This window comes from Lactuca serriola, chromosome 5 (genome assembly GCF_051521515.1).
Source record: "Lactuca serriola cultivar US96UC23 chromosome 5, Lser_US96UC23_V15, whole genome shotgun sequence".
NCBI classification, from domain to species: Eukaryota; Viridiplantae; Streptophyta; class Magnoliopsida; order Asterales; family Asteraceae; genus Lactuca; species Lactuca serriola.
The window spans coordinates 262,945,760-262,968,144 of NC_136412.1; the positions used below are offsets into that span (position 1 = coordinate 262,945,760).

The following is a 22,385-nucleotide window of genomic DNA, read 5'->3' on the forward strand; positions in this document are numbered from 1 at the left end:
TAGTTGTGCATTGGTTTAACCAAATGCATCTCGTAACTGGATGTTCAAAGAGTAATTCCATGCATGATTTGGTAACTAAAGTGTATGAATATATAGTCAAAGTAATCCGTTCCTTATGCCCTAATAGGAAAAGTGATATCTTTGGGCCCCTTGATGATTTGATGTTGACTTTATAGTGTTCGGCCCAGCCAAGACTAAATTGATGTGTTCAATGGGTAGTCTGATGGCATCATCATAAGTTGGAAATCAGGAAATAGAATCATGGACAATGATATTGATTATAATTCATGTCTCGTTTCTATATGATATATTGAAGAATGAAGGAGTAGGTGATCACTTATCTTAGGGCCAATGTTTGATTTGAATAAGAGTTCAGCAGTGGCTTTAGAAAGCACTCTTTGTTGTCTGGTTCGGGATTATATTTGCAATTGTAGTTAAAGACTTATCCAAGTTGGAAACTGCTGGATTAAGGTGTCTAAACTCGTAACTAAATTGGTAGAAACTTGTAGTTAGAAGCAAAGTCCTTTTGGGGTTGCCCTTGTGACTAGAAACTGATTAGAATAACATTTGTAAAGAGAAGAAATAACTTATTAGTTTATTATATGATTAATAAATTAATTAGAAGTAGATTAAATTAATTAATAATTTATCAGAATTAATTTGGGATCGATTGGAATTAATTAGAAGTGTAACTGATACTTGGTAATTGCATAATAATTAAGCAAATGAGAAGTTCTAGAAACCTCTTGATGGGGACGGTTTTAGAGTGCCATTCAAGGCAATCTAGAATGCTCCATTTAATAATAGGAAGGTAGATAATTATCAGGATTTGAAATAATATTATTTTATGTTCAAATCTATGGTTTATGGGTTTTCCTAACAGCTATATAAAGGGGTCACTGGCTAGCAATTTTTTTTCCATTTCTTATAAGAGTACCCTAGCCGAAAAATTGCATCCCTCTCCTCTCTCCTCTCTTGTGTTCTAGTTTATATCTTTGGGTGTGACCCATTAAAGGCATCAACATTTTGGTGCTAGCTTTCTAAAGATTTGCAAAGGAAGGATTCAAAAGGAATTATTTACAATAACAATTCAAAAGGTATGTAACCCTAATCTAGTAATTTTGTTTATAGTTGAGTTCTTATAGGGTTTGTAGTTCATAGTATGTTGCCTAAATGCGAATACATGTATCATTAATAGGTTCATGTACCCTTAATTGTTAAGTGTTATTTTTCCGCATTCTAGATGATTTTCCTAACCTATAAAACCCAATAGTTATGGCGGAACAAAATACAAATAAATAAAATATAGATGAGGAGGGACGCGTTATACCCTGATTGTGAGATGACTTCCCTGAAATTTCTGACAAAGTTGTTGCATATTAAAGTGATCCATAAACGGACAATTAGTTCTTTTGACAAACTTGTAGAGTTACTAAAAGTTGCTTTCCTAAAGAGCAGGATTCCAACCTCACACTATGAAGTTAAGAAGATGTTGAGAAAGATAGGGTTGGGATATCAATCCATCCATGCTTGCAAATATGATTGTGCTGTGTTTTGGACGGAGAATGATTCCATGTAGAATTTCATGATTTGTAACGAGAGTAGATTGGTGGACACAACCACAAAAAGGAAGAGAGCGCCACAAAAAGTGGTGTGGTACTTTCCTCTGAATCCAATGCTTCAACAAATGTATAGTTCTAGATTCACCGCTAAAGATACGAGTTGACATAATATTGGATGCGCAATGAATGGTATAATGTGTCATCTGGTTGATCGGAAATCAAGGCAAGAATTTGATAACAGATATACAAAGTTAACTATCCAAAGAATCTAAAAATGTTTTTCTAGGTTTAGTTGTTGATGGCTTTAATCCGTTCGACAACTTTAATAATACTTATAGTATTTGGCCAATTATATTGACTACCGACAATACACCACCATGGCTATGTATGAAAGAGTCTTCTTGTTGGATTAGGTGTCTAGGCCCATAACTATAATTGGTATGTGCTTGACCTGAGAGTAGCATGGTCTATTTGGGTTGCCTTCACTAGAACAATCTCATAGGATGGATATTTGAGAAAGAGGTTATTTATGATTTATTAATATATTACAAGTATAATATATTAATATGAAATCATAATATTTAATTAGTATTGATCAAGAATTAATTTGGAATTAATTTAGTGATCAAAAGAGACTAATTAAATTAACGGGGACTGATTATGTAAATCAGTGATATATATAGTGTTTGGGCTATTGATCCATGTTGGGCTAAGTTTTATGTAAGTATCCATGAAAAGTTAGACCACATGAGATATGGATCATAACCTAAGTGTATGGATTAGGGTTTACCCATGACTCTTGGAATCCTACACTATATATGAGTTATCCCTTAGACAAAATCGGTTACCCTAAGCATTCTAAGTGTTCTAAGAGAACCCTAGCTGATTTTGGTGGTGCTAAACCTCTCTCTCAAGTTCTCCTTTGTTTATGGTGTTTGTAAACCATTTGAGGCATCACACTTGAGCTACTAAAGCTTTCTAAGGCCAAGAACTACAATTACATCAAGAGGTATTCATCTAACTATGAGTTTTATATTGTATATCCTCTATTGTATGCTAGTTAGGATGTATGATTTGGAAAATTGAAATTGCATGTATAATTAGAGAAAATATAGATCCAAAGCATCTAGGGTTGCACATGCACCATAGGAGTGTTATAGTGCTTAAAACCCAACACATCTTTCATGCTAACTTTGCTGATTCCTAGCCCTAAATCACCCGTAAAGGACATTGATGTTTACTTGAGCCCTTTGGTGGATGAGTTGAAAATGTTGTGGGCCGAAGGATTACAAATGGAAGATGCATTAACCAGCATTGTTTTAAATATGTTTGCGATGTTGTTATGGACTATCAATGATTTCCCAACACGTGGTATTTTTTTCTGGATGGAGCGGTCAATGTTATTTAGCATGCCCTACTTGTAACAAAGACACATCTTCCATTTATGTGAACAATAAGATGTATTATGTTGGTCACAGATGATTCTTGGATATGAACCATAGTTGGAGGAAGAGTATATTGTTTGATGGTCAACCTGAGACAAGATCATGTCCTAGACGATTCAATAATGCAACTATATTAAAGAAAGTAGCTTGTCTCTATTATCATATTTAGGGAAACATCATAATCACGGCGGTGAAAAAAGAATGTGAAAAGATGAAAGAAAAATATAGAGAGTTGAATTTGACAAAACGGATTATTTTCTTTGAGCTTGAGTATTGGTCTTCCCTCGACCTAAAACACAATTTAGATGGTATTCATGTTTCGAAAAATGTGAATGAGAGTGTGTTGAATACTACATTGATGAACGATAAAAGCAAAGACATAAAAGATGCAAGAATTGACTTGAAAATATGGGCATTTGACCAAATCAATGGCCAAAAGAGAAACTCTAGAAGAAGAAGAAGAAGAAAGACAACAACAACAACAACAACAACAACAAAAACAACAAAAACAGCAAAGAAATACACCCACATGCCTCTTACTCTTTCAAACCAATTGATCGACAACGTTTCTATCAATTCATTAACGGAGTGAGACTACATGATGGGTTTGGATCAAACTTTATTAACAACGTTAATGATATTGAATCAAATTTGGATGGGCTGAAGTCTCATGATCATCACATCCTCATGCAGTGATTGCTACCTATAGGGGTTCGAGCAGGTCTCCCACCAAATGTTTCAACAACAATCATTGACCTATGAACATTCTTTAAAAAAATTGTGCACTGTGATTTGATGTTAACGACATGAGAAATTCCAAAGCGAAATTGGTGAAGATCTTATGCAATCATGAGTTGATATATCCTCCAACATTTTTCAACATAATGATTCATCTTGTTCTTCATGTACCTGAAGAATCCATTCTTGGAGGGCCTATACACATGAGTTGAATGTATTTATTTGAAATATATATGAAAAAACTTAAAAATTATGTCTAAAACAATGTCAATCTAGAAGGTTCAATAGCAGAGGGTTATGTTGCAGATGAAGATCCCTCATTCTGCTCTATGTATCTTGAGAGTATGAAAACTAAATTCAACCATGGTGATAGAAATGATGATCCTTTCCTTCCAAAAAGGCAATTTTATGTGCTCTCATCACAATGTCGAACAATGTCGGCTAAGAAAATAGCCGAACTTTATAAAGAGGCCAAAAAATCATTGCATTGGTTTGAACTATCTGTGATGAGGATGAGAAGAGAGGATACATATCATAAGTTTCTAATATATTAACTACATTTTCGATAGTCTTATAATATATTTGAACTATTATAGTTGTTTTGTCCCACGTCCAGTGAATTCAAATCTAAATCGTTTAAAAGTGATTTCAAAATGGAATTTCCTTCACGGTTCAAAGGAAAGATAAATATATTATACATTTATAATGTAAAACTAATTTACTACTTAAATGTACAATCTTATAGTTCCTTAAAGATTTATTATCTCCAAAAAGATATGTCTTTGGACTGTACTGATGAATTAAAGGTGTTGGTATACGGTCCATTGAATGCATATTCTTACACTATGTGCATTGTAAAAGGTGTTCAATTTGTCATGGGTAGCCATGCTCTCTGACGCACTACTCAAAATAGTGGTTTTGTTACATTAGGAGAAAACAATACACCATTTTATGGTTAATTAGAGGAGATCATAGAGTTGCATTATTTATGCGGTAATCAGTTGTACTCTTTCGTGTATTTTATGGTCAATTAGAGGAGATCATAAAGTTGCATTATTTATATGGTACTCAGTTGTACTTTTTTGTGGTAAATGGTTCAATGTGTCATTATGTAATGGACAATTAAGGACTATAAATAATATTTTTGTTATTGATACCAATCATGAATGGTATGTTGGTAAAACATGGTATGATGATCAACAATACATCTTAGCTACACAAGATAAACAAGTGTTTTATCTCCAAGATCATACTAAAAAAAATAACAATAGAGTTGTGGAATAGGTTCATCATCAAAAGCTTTGGGATCATCCAAGTATCGGTGTTGTTAATGAGATAGATTTCATGTACAACACTCGATCAATTTTACCTTGGTTGTCGGTTTAGGCACCTTGCCAATGTAGACGACTTTAGGTAATGTTGGTGCATAAAGTATGGTTACTAGGAGGCATGTTGCTCCTACAATAAACGATAACGATTTCATTAACGATGATGATGATGGTGGTGAAGCGTACTCTTCAAATGAAGAAATAAATAATGAAAACTATGACAACGATGATGATGATGTTGTACATGTATATTGTTCTAGTGACGATTTATGATTGACGGTATGTTATAGTTATTATATATACTGATTGCTTATAATATTTATTAACACTTGTATAAATATATTTATTGTTTTTGACTTGTTATAGAAAAAACTAGGACTGAAGCCGAAACATATTGAGGGTTGGAGACAAATGTACAACAAAGAAGGCGCGGGTTGGTGTACAAGTCGAGCATAAGAAGATTGATTAAGTGATAAACGAAATTAATACATTGTTTAAGTATGTTGATATTATTAATTATAGTTTTTTGTTTAAGGTATATTACTATTATTTTAATGTTTAAATTTAATTGTTTGTTTTAACTTTCGTATATTTATTGTTTTCTTTATTTTAGGAGAAGATTCAAGAAGAATATGAGAAAATGTGAAGCGAGGTCGGGGAAGGCGGGGAGGTATATGAGGAACAATGTCGCACGTGCCTTCGGGACGAGATGCGAGCATGCTCGCGGAGTGGGTAGGATACCAACCACCAACTTTGGTCTAATTCCAAATGAACATGCTTCCACTTCTATATCTTTCAATCTCAATCCAAATCCCAATCCCAGGTTAACGCACAACAAATGCAAGAATACTTGAAACAATATAAATTGCATCATTGGCGGCATGTATTCCTAATTTCAAACCACCATCATTTCCAAGATTTCTATGAAATTCCAACACACAAGGAAATACCTCTCAAGAAAATGTCACCTGAGAGGATGAAAGAAGAAGAAAAATATTAATTTTGTGTTATTTTGAACATGTTTTGTGTTACTTTGAATGATGTTAGCTACTTATTGTATCTAATTTGTTATGTAATATTAATTTTGAATTTGATGTTTTGAATTTGAATAATGGTAGCTTGTTATTGTATCTCATTTGGTAGCTTGTTATTGTATCTCATTTGATATATGTTGTAAAATGTTTAGATTTGTTATACATGCAGGATTGGTAAATGTACACAAGCTGTAAAAACTAAAAAAATCACTAAATGGCTATACGGACGACTTATCATCGTTATAGGTATTTGATGGACTATTGTGAAATACATGTGGCGACAACATGTCATTTTCTATAGGTGTTATTTATACTGTCAACATGTCGTTGCTATAGGTGGAACCTATCCCGACAACAATTCGTCGCCATAGATAATTAATAAAACTTTATTTTTTCGAAAATCATTCCTGACGAAACCTGTAGGGACGACTTGTAATCGGTAGAAGGGGTACCTATCCCGACGACACCTATGCTGATGACTTTTTTGACCTATCCTGACATGCCTCTGCCGGTGACTAGTCATCGGTATACTCTATCCTGACAATATATCGTCGGTACAGGTTCAGAAAATGTTGTCGCCACATAGTGTTAATGTTGTAGTGTTAGTTTAACACAAACTCTTTTAGAGAAATCATAAACAAATTTTCATATCTTAAAGGAAGATTTTAAAGATCAACACTAATCGGGACCCTAATTTTAACATAAACAAAAAAGATTGAATCGTAAACTTTTGTTAAACATAAAATCACGACAAACAACATCTTCATCTTCATCAAAGCTCTAGTATCATGTTTATATTCACAAAATGTCTTTAGATTCAAACCATAAGAGATTCGGAACTCCAAGTTCTAGGAAAATAGTTTGTAAACAAAATCACACTTCAACTAGTCTTTTACTCCAAACAAAACACTAACACAAGAAGTGGAATCAATTACAAAATAAGAATGAGAAACTTATATGCTTCAAAATTTTAAAGATTAGCACAAATGATTAGGGTTCGACTAAACATAATTGACAACTCTTGTGGCTATCTCAAATATTTGATTCTAATATGATGAGAGATAACATTGGTCCTAGTGATTTTAATATCTGATTCTAATATCTGACAATTCATGTTACGTGCGTCGATCTGGCAGATAGTTGGGAGTGGGGTGTTGATCCAGATGATGACTTTACTATTAATAACACTAAAAAATATATTGATTCCATTTTATTGCAGGAAAGCATGATTCAGACGAGATGGTGCAGGCTAGTGTCTATCAATGTTAATATTCATCTCTCGAGAACTATTCTTGATAGACTTCCCACTCATTAGAATTTGACTTACAAGGTGTAGACATGAGTTCAGTGCTTTGTTTAGTGCTTTGTCGTTTATGCTATATTTAGATTGAAGTATGTAGTCATGTGTTTGTTAGTTGTGATGTGGCAAAGGAAATTTGGAATAAAATGTTTAAGTGGCTTGATCTCCCTTTTCCTTTGTTTGCAAATGTTCCAGAGATATTGGAATGGGTGGATGCCATTCCTTCTAATCCGTCAAAAAGAAGAAAGTTTGATGTTATTATCATCACTACGATCTGAGTTATTTGGGCTTACAGGAACAATGAGGTGTTCACGACGTACAACATGCGGAAAAATCATATTTTTGAAAACATTGTTATTCATTCTTTTAATTGGTTATCTAGTAGAAATAGCAAAAGCAACATATCTTGGACATAATGGTTGCAAAACCCTTTTTATGACTTTTGTAATTGGTTTTTGATTTCTAGCTTTTGCTAGTTTTTTTATAAGGCTCTTAAAAAAAACAATAAAATAATAAAATTGGTCCCCTTTAACTCCCTCTCAACTACCGATATCCGCTTTAAATCGAAACTTTCCGACTTCCACATCTTTAACCTAACTTAATTCACCTCACCAAGCACACAAATTTGGATACAATCCAGTGGCTATCATTAATTAATATTAGTAAGCATTGATAAATACATAATATGATTTTTCCGAGATAGTATATGGATATTTCAACATATAGTGAAACTGAAATTCACATATTACTACTGTGAGCCTCAAGCCCATGATAAATGACCTTCGGACAAGCCAACCAATATCCTATCAGTTTAGAAGACATTATCAAAAGATATATAAAAAATAGAAGATAGAACTAAAATGGTAGATTTTCATTCATCAAAAGATATATAAAAATTTTACGTTAATTTTGCCTTAAAAAACCCATTAAAATTAACATCAATCCGTTGATTTGAAGATCATCTCCGAAAATTAAAAATTGTATTTTTAATATAAAAGCAAATAGCATTAACATTATGACAAGATCGGACACCTAATGGACCGTTGTTAATTATATTTGCGACTAGGATTAAAAAGAGAAAAATTGTTCATTTGAATAAACAGCAACAGAAGTAACATCATTCCAAAGTGATTTGTGAGAAGCTAATACGACGTTAATTTATTTTCCTCCCTAAGCCCATCGCTAATTCTAATGTTGTTGGCTTCTAGAGACGAAGTTCCAACGGGTCAATTCATATTGTTGATATTGTTGATATTGTTGATTCCTATGTTTCTAGTACAATAAAAAAAATTGTATGTTCCTAACTTTTTTTTTTTTTGCACTCGGATCATCCCTATGGTTTGTTTTGTTGTATTTTTCGTCCCTATAGTTTGGTCAAAATTACATATTTGGTCCCTACCTTTATGTATGTAAGGGACGAAAAACGCAACAAAATCAAACCACAGGGACGATCCAAGTGGAAAAAAAAAGTTAGGGACCAAACGTACAATTTTGACCAAACCATAGGGACGATTTCAGTAATTACTCAAAAAAAAAAAAAAAAAAAAAAAAAAAAAAAAAAAAAAAAAAAAAAAAAAACAGACCCTTCAGGACACAAAGTCACAAACCATATGCAATGTATAACCTACACCTCCTCAACACCGGCCTTGATTAAAATTTATATTTGTAATAATCACGTTCAAACTGTTATATTTTATATAACTTTTAAAAAGTTAATGGATTGAAAACACCATAATCAAACTTCATCGATTTTTTTTAAACATTGTAATGGACTTTAGTTTTTTGAAAGAATTTATGCATCTCAAAATTTATTATGTTTAATAATTACTTACATTGGAGGGTTATTTTATATTAAGATGTACCATTTCAAAGACTAGATCAAATACCGACTAATTAGTTATATATTTCACTTGGGGAAAAAAGAAAAAAGAAGAATTACTTCATCACGAAGGCAGAACAAGACAAATGTACATCACATGTTCACTTGCACTTGCAGAGAGACACATTTGTCACCAAATTAACCTCAAATATCAAGATTTTCGGTGGGGATACAACCGGTTTTTTATTCCTTTTTATTCGTGTTATATATAGATCAACCGTTTAACGAATAAAGTTACTTCTACTATATTAAGAGAAACGTAAAAGATTTACACTTCATATTCTTTTCTGAATTAATAAGTAGTACGTATGAGTTATGACAAACCCCACCACAGATCGGCTTATGACACATTGGATGTAAATCTTTTTGGTCTTTATCTCATTTTTTATTTACACATAATAATAATAATAATAATAATAATAATAATAATAATAATAATAATAATAATAAAAGCTTAGGAGACTCATGACATAAGTTTCAAAATTCGTCCATATTTCATTATTTTATATATGTTTGTAGTTGTACTTTGTACATTTGAATAAAAAAACAAATGTTTTCAATTGTAGTTTTTGATTTAAATTAATAAGGGTTAAATGTATATGTATATAATGTTTCATTTTTTTTCAAATTAATGAAACACTTAGTTTTTAACAAAAAAATAATATTTATTCTAAGACCAAAATATTAGAGGTGGCGATGAGTTGTGTTGGGTAAGAAACAAAATGATTTGTAAGCAAATTGAAAATGTTGGGTTGTTTAAATAAACAAGTTGAAAATTCTCAATCTAACCAAATATTCTTATCAATACATGTTGAATTCGGATTGACTTGTTTATTGTTTTCTAATCCAACCTGTTTAAATTTTAATAAATAGATTGAACCCGAATTGATCCATTTATTTAACTTTTTAAAAACCCTTAGAAATCAAATAAATCAATAAATAGAATAACATAAAACTTAAAACTTTAATAATTATTTATGTCTAAAAACACTACAATCGTAAGTCTATATGATCGGTGGGTGTGGTACGACAAATAACCACACTTTTGGTCAGTCACATCAGCGCAAAATTATTTTCCTTTGAGCCCACAAACTAATAGGAAATGATATCACGCCCACCATACTTTTGATTTTTTTAATTAAATGAAATATAATTATATAAAATTAATGTGAGTGTTGTTCGCATAACGTTCCCGATAAATTTCTACTCCCGCAACACCAACGTATCTCAGGAAGTGGATGACAATGAAGATATTTTCGAATTGTAAATATGAAAGAATATAAATGTTTGGTATTTATTTTGTGGTTTGAAGATGTGGAGTGTGAATATGCATTTATAGTAGAGAAAAATTATTATCTTTTTTTGAAAAATACCCATTGGGTAATGGTCACAAAAAGAGGTGCGGGAACTTTCACTCGTGTAGTATACCCAACACACCGTATTCATAGGCGAGTCAGAGGTATCGTATTCACCGAACCACCACGCACGTCATTGACTGTAGGATGTGGCTCATGTCCACACCAATCAGTCTAAGTTCATAATACAAACACAAAGCAAAAGTTTACAATCATAAAACATTATAAACATTTAATTTCTAAAGTATACGTATCTCGACTTCATTTTCACCAACTCGACTTTCAATAACAGTATTAATCCATAGTTTTTGAGAAATAAAAATTATCAAAATATAATAATAAATCGAATAATAGTACTTAATAAATATAAGTTAAAATATATTTAAAATTTTTAAACGGGTTGTAGAAAGATCAAAATTTTCAATCTCAACTATACCCGATTAAACAAATTGATCCTTTTATTAAATAGATTGAAAATCACAATCCAATTAGATAATCAACGGGTTGGGTCGGATTAGATCGGAAACCCTACAAAATGTGCAGAATAGTATATAGCTGGAAATTATTACATTTTACATCAATGAAATGTTTATTTGTATGAACAATGTTACAAGTTACAGTCAACTAAACAAGTTACCCATAAAATACTACGACCGTTGATATTAAAGTTGTATATGTCAAATAAAAACATATTTTACATACAACAAATTTTTAAATGAAAAATAAGCAAAGCAACTTCTAAAAATATATATTGTAATTATGGTGTTTGAAGGATCTCGACTTCAGCTTTATTTAAACATGCTTTTGCTGAAGATTTCACCTTTTTCTTTTTCTGGGGTTGTGGTAGGGGTTGTCATACGTCAGAATCCCTCGTGGGGAAAATCTTTAATTAATTACTCTTTTGTATTTTCTACCAAATAAATATTTCATCGACATTTAAAATTTAATTTTTTTATTTTTTTAAATGTGTTGTTTTTGTAACAATTTTGAATTTTTTTTCTTATTAACACCCATCACTTAAAAATATTGATGGAATATATCTTCAATAATATAGAATCTCTAAATTGATATCTTTTTCTAGTAATTTATGATAAAAAGTAGAAATGATAGAACAACCATTCATCTTGAATTGTACATTTATTGAACATTCAAATAAAATATTCAATCATCTAAAATTTCTATTATAAGAGAAATCATAGTGATTGATGGTAAATTTGGTCTAATATGCATTGGTATCTTAAAAAACAATTAACAGAAGTTATCGTTTCTGTTATAACAATTAACTATTCAAGTATGAAATAAGAACACAACAGTATTAGATTGTCCAAGAACTAATTGATAATTAAAAAATATTAATTCGAAGTAATGTTACTAATAACCCAAAACTTAAGCAATTATAATTTTGAAGTATTGTTTTCTTTATAAATGATTGAAAATAATAAACGTTATACATTCAAAACATGTCTTCTATCAATTTTTATTTCAAAAAAATAAAATAAATAAATAATAATTTAGAAATAAAACTATAAAAATCATATTATAAATTTAAATGAAAGATTTAGTTATATAAATATACTTGCAAACTTCAAAAAAATAAAAAAAAAAAAGCTCAAAATATTTTTATGTAATTCTTAAAAAAAATATTATACTATTTGTTTTCATGCATTAAAATCCGTATATTTTCTGAAAATTTTAATCTAAAGAATTGTAAAACAACCATTAACGACCAAAAGACCTTTGGCCTAACGGTATGCAGTGACTCTCTTAAATGAGAAGATATGAGCTCAAACCTTAATAGGAGGTATAGATGATGTTTAAGATTACTTTGTCGTTTCATTAAAAAAAACAACCCTTCGCAACGGGTTACCTAGCCTTTTGGTTCCCTAAGTTTATCGGTCTCAGAACATTAAATGAAATAATTTTAAAAAATTATAAAAGTTTCAAGGTACTAAAAAAATAATAAATTATATAGTTTTTTTTAATAAAATTGGATAAAAACATATAATAAAAAATTATATAGTTGTTTTTTTAGTAAATATATTGGGTTTCTTTAAGGCTTACCCATAAATATAAAACATGTTTTTATAAGCGGGTTATTGATCGGATTATAAATTTATAAAATAACTTTACAAACTTATAGATGAGAAAATAATAAAGTTTGTTTTTTTATAAGAGATTTAATTTTACTATTATGTAAAATTGCACATGGCAAAAGGAAGTTGATCAGGTGCGCATGAACTCAGGGGCTCTAACTCCAACATGAAGCACCACATTACCACCCACCTCATGTACACGGTACACCTGCTGCACAGAAACCCCTCATGTACAAGTACAATTTTCTTTATAAAATAAATATTTATTCAATTTTATTTATTTTGGTTATTATTATAATATCATATATTATATTTTCAACATCTATTTTTATAAGAGATTGTAATTTTATAAAGCTAATAAGTTATATCAATAAACAATGAGAAAATCACAAAAATACATAATTTGGGACTTTTAACTTTTATTAAAATAACCACCTCTCTTGGTTTTTTTTAATACAAAATAACTACCAATTTAATAACACCACATGGCTCGTTGATAATTGTTTATATAGTATTATGGTACCATGGACGAGATCTATTAGATGGGCTGTTACGTTGTTGCATGGTTACAATTGATATTTGACATATAAACTAACATTATGTTAGAGAAAATGGTGTCATACTTGTTATAGTCAACCTAAGCGTCACATATAATTTGTCACATTGCTTAAAAAAAATTTCTTTTTTAGGAACGGTGATTTGTAGAGTTTGAGAACTAAAAAATTACACACAAAAAGCACCAGGTCATTGGTTGGTGGGTGGAATTAAGTGAGAAATGAACTTGGTAGACGCCGAGTTAGATTGCTGAATTGCATTTGTTGGGGTCATGACTCGGTGTGTGTATCATATTTGCTTAGCCTTAGAATCAAAACCTTTAGCCTTAGAATCAAAACCTTTCATAGTAATCATATATGCATCAAATATATGTGGTTTTAGTTGCAAATCTAGTATTCGGATTTGAAAAACAAAAAGGTACAAAGATCACTTTCGTCGAGTATGGAGCCGTTGGCAACATGCCAAATTTCTAGATTCTATCATAAATTATAGTCGTATTGTTAGGTAAGGTATACCTATTGCTAACCACTACTATGGTGTGTTATCTTATCACCACATTCAACTACTAAACCGATGTAATATTTATCACTAAAATACCACTCCACATCATTTTTTTTTAATTAATTTTAAATAAAAAATAAAATAAAAACATAGATTTTTTGAAACTAGTTTTTCATTCAATTAAAAAGATAGAGAAAATTACACGGTTGGTCCCTATGGTTTGCTCTTACTTGCACGCTTCGTCCCTGGAAAGAATTTTTAACTCGGACAATCCCTATAACTTTATTTCGTTACCCGCCTAGTCCTTCAGTTAACTTTCCGTCTTATTTGGGGTTAGGAACTACTCACGTGAGTGGCACGCTGGGGGCATTTTTGTCCTTTCAACCCTACAACGGACTTAAAACTACTTCTCCTTCCTTCTTTTCTCAATCGGTGCTTCCAGTTCTCCTCTTCTACTCCATTTATTTTGCTCGTGAAGATTGAAGATCCACAAAATTGATTATGGTGAAATGCAAGTGTGGAGCTGTAGGGATCATACGAACTTCAGGAACAAAGAGAAATCCTGGTAGGCCTTTTTATGCATGCCCTTTACAGGTATTGAGTTATCAATTTTTTTGGTAATTTCTAGGATGAACCCTAGTTTGTGCTAATCGAGGGTATTGAAAACTTCAGGGACCAAGAAGTGGATTTATTTCGTGGGTAGATGAAGAAAAGCATACGTATGAGGCTGAAAGCCAAAATCTTGAGCTTGAAATCCATAATGAAGAACTTCAAATCCAAAATCGTGACCTTGAAATCCAGAATGAAGAACTTGAAATCCAAAATCGGAACCTTAAAATGTTGTTAATTGTCAGTTGGATTTTGTTTTTTGGGATAATTGTTTACAAGTTGTAGTATTAGGTATTTCAGTAATGGTTTTTGGTTGAAGATAATCTAATGAAAGGGTAATATTAGCATGTTTGTATTGCTGCATTTTAATGAAATGGTATATTTAGGTACAATTAATAGTTGCACTTTGTTGTCTTATAAAAGATTACAATGGATTATTACCATCTTGTATTGCTGGAATTGGGAGAGAAAGGGTATCTATTGGTACAATTAATAGATGCAATGCAACTGTAATCTTTTGGTATTTTTCATTTAACATATGACCAAAAACATGCCAAATGAAATGACCAAAAAACATGCCAAATGAAATGACCAAAAAACATGCCAAATGAAATGACCAAAAAACATGCCAAATGATCCATTATATAACATTAAATGAAATGACCAAACACATGCCAAATGAAATGTCCAAAAACATGCCAAATGAAATGACCAAAAACATACCAATAATTGATCCATTAGATAACATTAAAACAAAAGCATTACATAAGAGTTTAACCAAAAACAAATGTCTAAGTACCAACTGCAATTGTTTTGGTGATACTAAACACAATACAGTTTAATCAAAATACAAACATCACATGACATAATAGTTTAACCACAATACAAACATCACATTACATAATAGCTTAACCAAAATAAGAGCATCACATGATAAAAGAGTTTACAATGGATCCTTCTCTTTTCCTTTCTTCTTCTGTTTTCCTTTCTCATTCTCTTTTCCTTTATCCTTCTCTTTTCCTTTCTCATTCTTCTTTTTTCCCTTCTTCCCAACAGTTGGTAACTGCCCTTTGCAAGTCCTGGCATTGTGTCCTTTGTTGTTACATTTGGTACATGTAACAGTTTTTTGTGCTCTAGAAACTGTATTCCCTTTGATCATATCCTCTTTTTCTGTAATTGACTTCCTTCGTTTCTTTTTTGGTCTTCCTATTGGGACACGATGTTTTGGAGGCAACAAAGTAGTTGGACAAGGTGACTTAATCCACAATCTTCTACCATTTATCGGATCCACTTTGAAAGAGTACATGTTCCTCCAGGTTGATAGCCAATAACATTCATGAACAAAGGTTTCTGGAATACCAATTGCACCATTATTTCTCCTCATGTCCCAGATTGCAGATACAGCATGTTTGCATGGCATTCCAGTTATTTCCCACTTCTTGCATGAACACGTTCGTTGATTCACATTCACTACACACTGATCTTGCCAAGGTCCACTCACTTGGTACTTCCCATTTCCACAAAATGATGCTGTATACTCCTCTGCCTGATCTTTGATCTTTTGCAATAGCTTGGTAGCTGTTGGAGTCAAAGGGCCTGTTGCTTTGTCAATTTCTTTTTCAACATTCACAATCCTCTTCATGATGTACTCCCGGATGAACTCTAAGCAATTGATAATTGGTGTGTCACGTCCGTCTATTATTTTGCTATTAAAGCACTCGCATATGTTGTTTATCAGAATATCAGAATGTGCTCTCCCTATTAATTAATAGAATACATGTATAATTGGTTAGCAAACATTAGAGTATTGTTATGAACTCACTTAATTTAATGAGTAACCACAACAAGAACACAATGTAAAGAACAGAATGCAAAAGAAAATAATTCCAGGTTAATAGAAAAGATCGATATCTCAATTCCTATCCCACTACCCTCTTATACTATCAGTCATAACAACTAAATAATATAAAATACCCATAATGCCCCTGTACCAACAAGATGCTCTTTATTTGATGATTACCCCAAACTACCCTTTCTCTAAAATAAGGTGACCAGAGTGGGTGCATAACAAGTATACAACAATAGTTATCATATATTATAATATATAACATGGTCAAACCTGTAAAATGAGAACGTGCCCAATGTTGAGGTGGTATTTGTTTAAGCCACTCATAACATTCTTGGTTTAATTTTCTAACTTCTTCCATTTCTTTTTCAAACTCTTGCACAGTATATGTTGTTGAACAATTCCAAAGCAGCTCTTTAAACTTATCCCCTCTCCAACGTGACCTCATATTTTCGTGTATGTGGCGAACACAATAACGGTGCTTTGCACAAGGAAACAAATCTGCGATGGCAGAACTTAAAACCTACAAGAAAGATACATTATGTTAATGATTTCTTTTCCTTTAGATATTAGTATTCAAAACACAAGAAAATAACCTTTTGCCTGTCTGATATAAATGTAAAATTTGAATTTGAAGCCAACCCTAGGTCATCACCCAAGTGAGTTAAAAACCATGTCCAAGAGTTCAGTGTCTCAGCTTCAACCACAGCATATGCTAAAGGATATATTCCGTTATTCCCATCTAAAGCCTGTGCAATACAATCCAATAAATAAAAGTAAAAAATAAATCAAAATATATGGTTCAACCACAACATAAGAGAAAATGTACCACAGCAGATAAAATTTGACCATGGAAAGGTCCTTTCATGAAAGCCCCGTCTACCCCAAGAAAATCCCTCTTCCCTGCTGCAAATCCTTGCTTCAAAGCACCAAGGCACACGTACACGCGTCTGAAGGTTCTTGTCTCAACATCAGGATTTGGTTCACTTTCGACATCAAGCTTGATAGTGGTGTTTGGGTTTTGAGTCTGCACTTCTAACAAATAATCTTGTAAGATCTTGTACTGAGTGGCATAATCACCCCTGATAATTTTTAAGGCTGCTTCTCTTGCCCTAAAGGCTTTCATCTTAGAAATATCTACTTTGTAGATACGTTGAAGTTGTTCCCTTAAAGCCTTGACTGGAATTTTTGGGTTTGCTTCCACCAGTTGTAGAATTTGCTTTGAAAGAAACTTGTAATCACAAGCCCTAACCTTTCTTGTTTGAAGACATTTATGTTCACTAACATATGTTTTAACTGTCCAATCCTTGTCGCGTTTCCACTTACTGGCTAAAAGAACCCAAGGACACTTACCTTCTTCATTGACTACTTCTTGACCGGTCCCACCACCTAGGCTTGTTATGGTTCCCCTGCATACAACCCTTACTCTGTTTTTATCATTCTTCTCAAAATCCAACTCCCTTCTTGTATCTATTGCATGTTGGTTAACCATATCTTTAAACTCCTTTGACGAATTAAATTTCTGATATAAATAGAAAGGCTCACTGACTTGAGCATTTTCGTTCTCATGCGCCCTTCTAATAGCTTTAATCTTTTTGTTTCTTTCTCCTTCGATCCCATCATCCGATGAAGAGTCGGACAAGAAAAGTTCCATATCTATAACTTCAAGGTCTGCTTCATTCCCATCTTCTGTAACTACATGATTCTTTCTTTTAGAAGCACCTCCAATCCACTCAACATCTGGGTCAACATTCAAGTGGAATTCTCTCATGTCAACTTCAACATCATCAATGATATTGTCTTCGTCTAGAAGAAAGTCACCATCTTGACTCTCACTATCATCACCACTGTTGATCTCATCACCACTGCTATTATCATCACTACTATGTTCAATTTCAGTTTCCATGATGTTTGCATTATCACTTACCATGTCCACCTTGTCAATTGAAGGCTCATTTCTAGTAGGTGAAACAGGAGGGTTGTTTCTATTAGGCTCAAATGTCAACACATCATTAGGCTCAACTTGTGTATCATGCCATTCCAAAAACAATCTTTTTGGGGTACAATCAATCTCAACTATACGTACCTTAGATGGGTTTGGTGACATCGAGTATGTGTGTAATTTCGTTTGCCCGTGCTCTGTATACACCTCTATTAGCTTATGCTGGCCAACATATTTTGCTAAATGCCTTACATCATCATCTGAAGCTAAAGCAAACAAGCCAAAATCCAAATCGCACAGTGGCCTTCGAAAATGATAGTACATCTCCACATGTAGATTTTCATCAATATACCCAAGTTTCACCATCATGTCATCAATATCGTGAACACAGAAAGTCTCGATGTCTATTAAGTCAACGTAATGTCTCTTTCCGTTTACATACTTCCTTCCAGGAAAATCAGTAAACTTTCCACCATGGTTTAATAGCATGCAAAACATGGTCGGATGATCACCTATTAAGGAAATGCCCCAAAATTTTTGATTAACATTTGATTAGGGTTGTAGGATTTCACGAAGCAAATGCAAATAAAAACGAGATTAGGGACTAGGCGGACTTACCATATTGAAGACGAACTTCTGCTTCACTGATCATCCGTCCTCGTGCTTCACTTAAATTCCAAACCGACATTGTTGATTATTTGGAAAAGCATACAAAGTTTTAGCTAGCGACTAGGGTTTTCGTTTGAGAGAAGAAAGGGAATTCGTTTGACAAGTGTGTGTTTGTGTGTGTTTTGGTTTGACGATGATCGGAATCGTAAAACCATCCGTCTATATTCTAAATGGCGCTAATATATTGTAGGGTTGAAAGGACAAAAATGCCCCCAGCGTGCCACTCACGTGAGTAGTTCCTAACCCCAAATAAAACGGAAAGTTAACTGAAGGACTAGGCGGGTAATGAAATAAAGTTATAGGGATTGTCCGAGTTAAAAATTCTTTCCAGGGACGAAGCGTGCAAGTAAGAGCAAACCATAGGGACCAACCGTGTAATTTTCTCAAAAAGATATTACATTCTTTTTTTTAAATACATTAATTATAAAAAAAACATAGCGTTACAAAAACATTGAAATGTCAAACAAAAATTAAAAAACTACCACATCTATTCCTATACTTTGATTGGACGGATTCTTTGAGTGCAAGAAAAATCTCCAAATTTTCTCCCTCGTAGTCGTTCACTTTTACTTTCAACATCTCCAAATTGTTTTTCGTTTGGAACGTCTTTTGTGCCTCTTGAAATTAAGTTTGCGCTTCTAGCTTTTTTTGTTCTACATGACTCACCATCGCCGCCTTGCTCTCTTGTAGTTAGACACATTGATCAAATTTTTCTCCAAAATAATCGATAACGTTAGATCTCGAAGCCGACAAAGTCGCTTTCTTTGTTTTATTTCTTCTTATCGGTCGACGAAGAGGTTTCTTATCTTCAAGGTCTAGCGGATCATCATTAATGTCGATGTGTGTTCTCTTGTCCAATTATTGCAAGGTTCCATTAAGGTTTATTGAACGCTTCGAACCGAAAGAGGTTTCTGAAGTCCTTTCGGTTAGCTCTTCAATTTTGGAGCATCCTTCAACCTTAGCTAAGGTTTGAGATACGGAAAAGGTGTGCGGGTTGTCGTTTTCATATTGATCCATGGTAGCCTTAAACACATCGAAATTGCTTGACCCACTTTTGTATAGGTTGCCAAGATTATTGTAAATTTCACAAAATTCGGTATATTTTAGCCTTAAATCGTGTCATTTCTGTAACATCCTATTTTAAGGAGTTTCTTATTTTGGGATTATGGGCAATAAATGGATCAAGTATAGGCCTTGGGTTTAAAGGGAATAAGGTTTAAACCCTATTGGATGTTGATAATATTGGTTATGTGATCTAAGCCCTTGGTTTGTGTTTTGGTGCCAAAGGGTAAAATGAGAAAAGTTATATGTCTGGCTTCTTTTATGGATTATGGTTTTTATTTCGACATGTGTTATACCAAATTTAATTAGATATAAGTGTGGGGCTCGTCAATACCTTTCCGTGGATATAAAGATCTCCAAAAACGAAGTTGAAACGAAGAAGTTATGCTTGTTTGAAGTTGAGGTGGATTTAGGTGAAAACCATTGCCACAGAGTGGGGATCAGAGCCCACGACATGGCAGTCGTCACGGAACAGAGATCAGTCAGGCCCAAGCCCATGATTTTAGGGTTTTCAACGTATTTAAGCATAAGATTCTGACTTTTTGGCCATTTTATTAGTGTTCATCACCTCTAGAACCCTTTGGGAGAAACCTTAGCCTCCATCTTCAAGATTTGAGCTTATCTTATCTCCTTTGTTGGGTGTTTTTTATGATATTTTGATGAAGTTAAAGATCAAGAAGGCTCTTTTGGTTACAAGGAATGATGCTCCAAGTTTAGATCTATCGAAGACACTACATTTCTGGACTATTGTAAGTATAAAGTTCCAATCTTGCTATCTAGTTCTTTAGATCTTGTCATTTGGAGTTTTTGGCACTTTTGGTCCATTTTATGGGTGATCTTGGAGTTGAGTGGACTCCAACATCTTATGATCAGCTTGGAATGTTTCTTGGACCTTGTGGACTAGGAAAGTTGTGATTTTTTGCCTTCCATTTTAGTCATCCAAGTTATCTTGGTCCTTTAGGCAATTTTGGTGTAGTAAAGTTCAGATCTTGAATGTTTGGGGCACTATTATGGATAAAGATGGAAACTTTATCCCTCTAGAAATCTTATTGATTTAGATCTAGAAGTAGGAGAGTTACACTTAATGGATTAAGTTGAGAAAGATGCATTTTTGGGTCCTTTTAAGACTTCAAGTCTAGATCTTTGTGGTTTGGACCTTCCTAATGGATAAAGTTAGAAACTGTATCCATTAAGACCTTGGAAAGAAGCATATCTGAGCTTTGGAGCTCTTGAAATCGGAAGAAAATGGATTAAGATCGTTTGAGTTATTTAGACCAGTCCTTACGGCTTGACCTTTGGCTGCCATGACGTGGTGACTGTTTTGGCATTTTATGCCCACGACATGGCCAAGGAATGTGACAACTCGAAATTTTCATTCGGTCAAACCCTAAAATTCAATCACTTCGATTTATAGGTCAATTTCATTATTACTTATTTTTAGCAAATTTAAAGTTCGTTTGATTATTTTAATATTATTCTTTAAGCGAACGGGTGAAAGAAAGTGTCGTCTCGGGTTTTGAAATTTAAAAACCGCAAACACCTCGTGCCTTAGAAGTTCACGACCAAACTTTTATGTTTGGGTCGAAAAATCATCCAAAAACCGTAAACTCATGCCTTAAGCATGAGTTTACTCCCCAAACTAGTCATTTTATGTTTACTCCCCATTTACCAAAAGAGTAAACTCCAAAAATCCTCTCAAGTATCATCCTAGAATTTATTCAAGATCTTCAATCTAGTAAGTGTTTCTAGCCCTTTCAAGTTAGTATATCACTTAATCTAGTGATTCTACATCCTTTAATCCATCCATTTTTGTGTTTGACTAGTTTTCCAAAACACCAAGAACACACACAAAGTGTTCTTGGACTTTAAGTTCATTTCAAGCTTCCACAATGTAAGTACTTCTATCCTAGAGTCATTTAAAGCTAGCTATACATGTTTATACCAAGGAAAAGTCCCAAGAACACCAAGAACAAGGTGTTCACGGTTTTGGGAGGCTCCCAAAACCGTAAACCCCAAATTTAGTGCCTTAGGGTGCTTTAGGGTGTCTAGATGCTTCATTATCCCTTAGGAACTTGTATAGATCCATCCTTGATGTGTATATCACCTAAAAGACCAAGAAAACAACCATTTTTAGGTGTTTACAGTTTGGGGATCTCCCAAAACCGTAAACACCCCAAAAGGTGTTTAAATGTCCCATAAAAGTCCCATGATTATTCCTTATGTCTAAATCTAACCTAGACTATTGCCATGATTGAGCTAAGGACTTGAAAACCCCCAAATACCAAACTTATGGGTTTAAGGTAGTAAACTCATGAGTTTAAGGTAGTAAACTCATTAGTTTAAGGTAGTAAAAGCATGGAGAAATGGTCCTTAGACCGTAAACTCCATTTAGGAGTGTTTTGATGCCACACAACACTTCCTAAGGCTTAAACATGAAGTAGGAATGCTTGGAATAGCTTAGAAGACT

At 33.0% G+C, this 22,385-nt stretch overlaps 1 long non-coding RNA gene across 1 annotated transcript; it reads left to right on the forward strand.

Moving 5' to 3' along the window:
- The first annotated feature begins 14,261 nt into the window (after window positions 1-14,261).
- On the forward strand, window positions 14,262-14,743 carry LOC145051598 (uncharacterized). The gene is made up of 2 exons (XR_013683720.1): window positions 14,262-14,384; window positions 14,463-14,743. It is a non-coding gene; the product is annotated as an uncharacterized LOC145051598 (long non-coding RNA).
- Window positions 14,744-22,385: the final 7,642 nt, after the last annotated feature.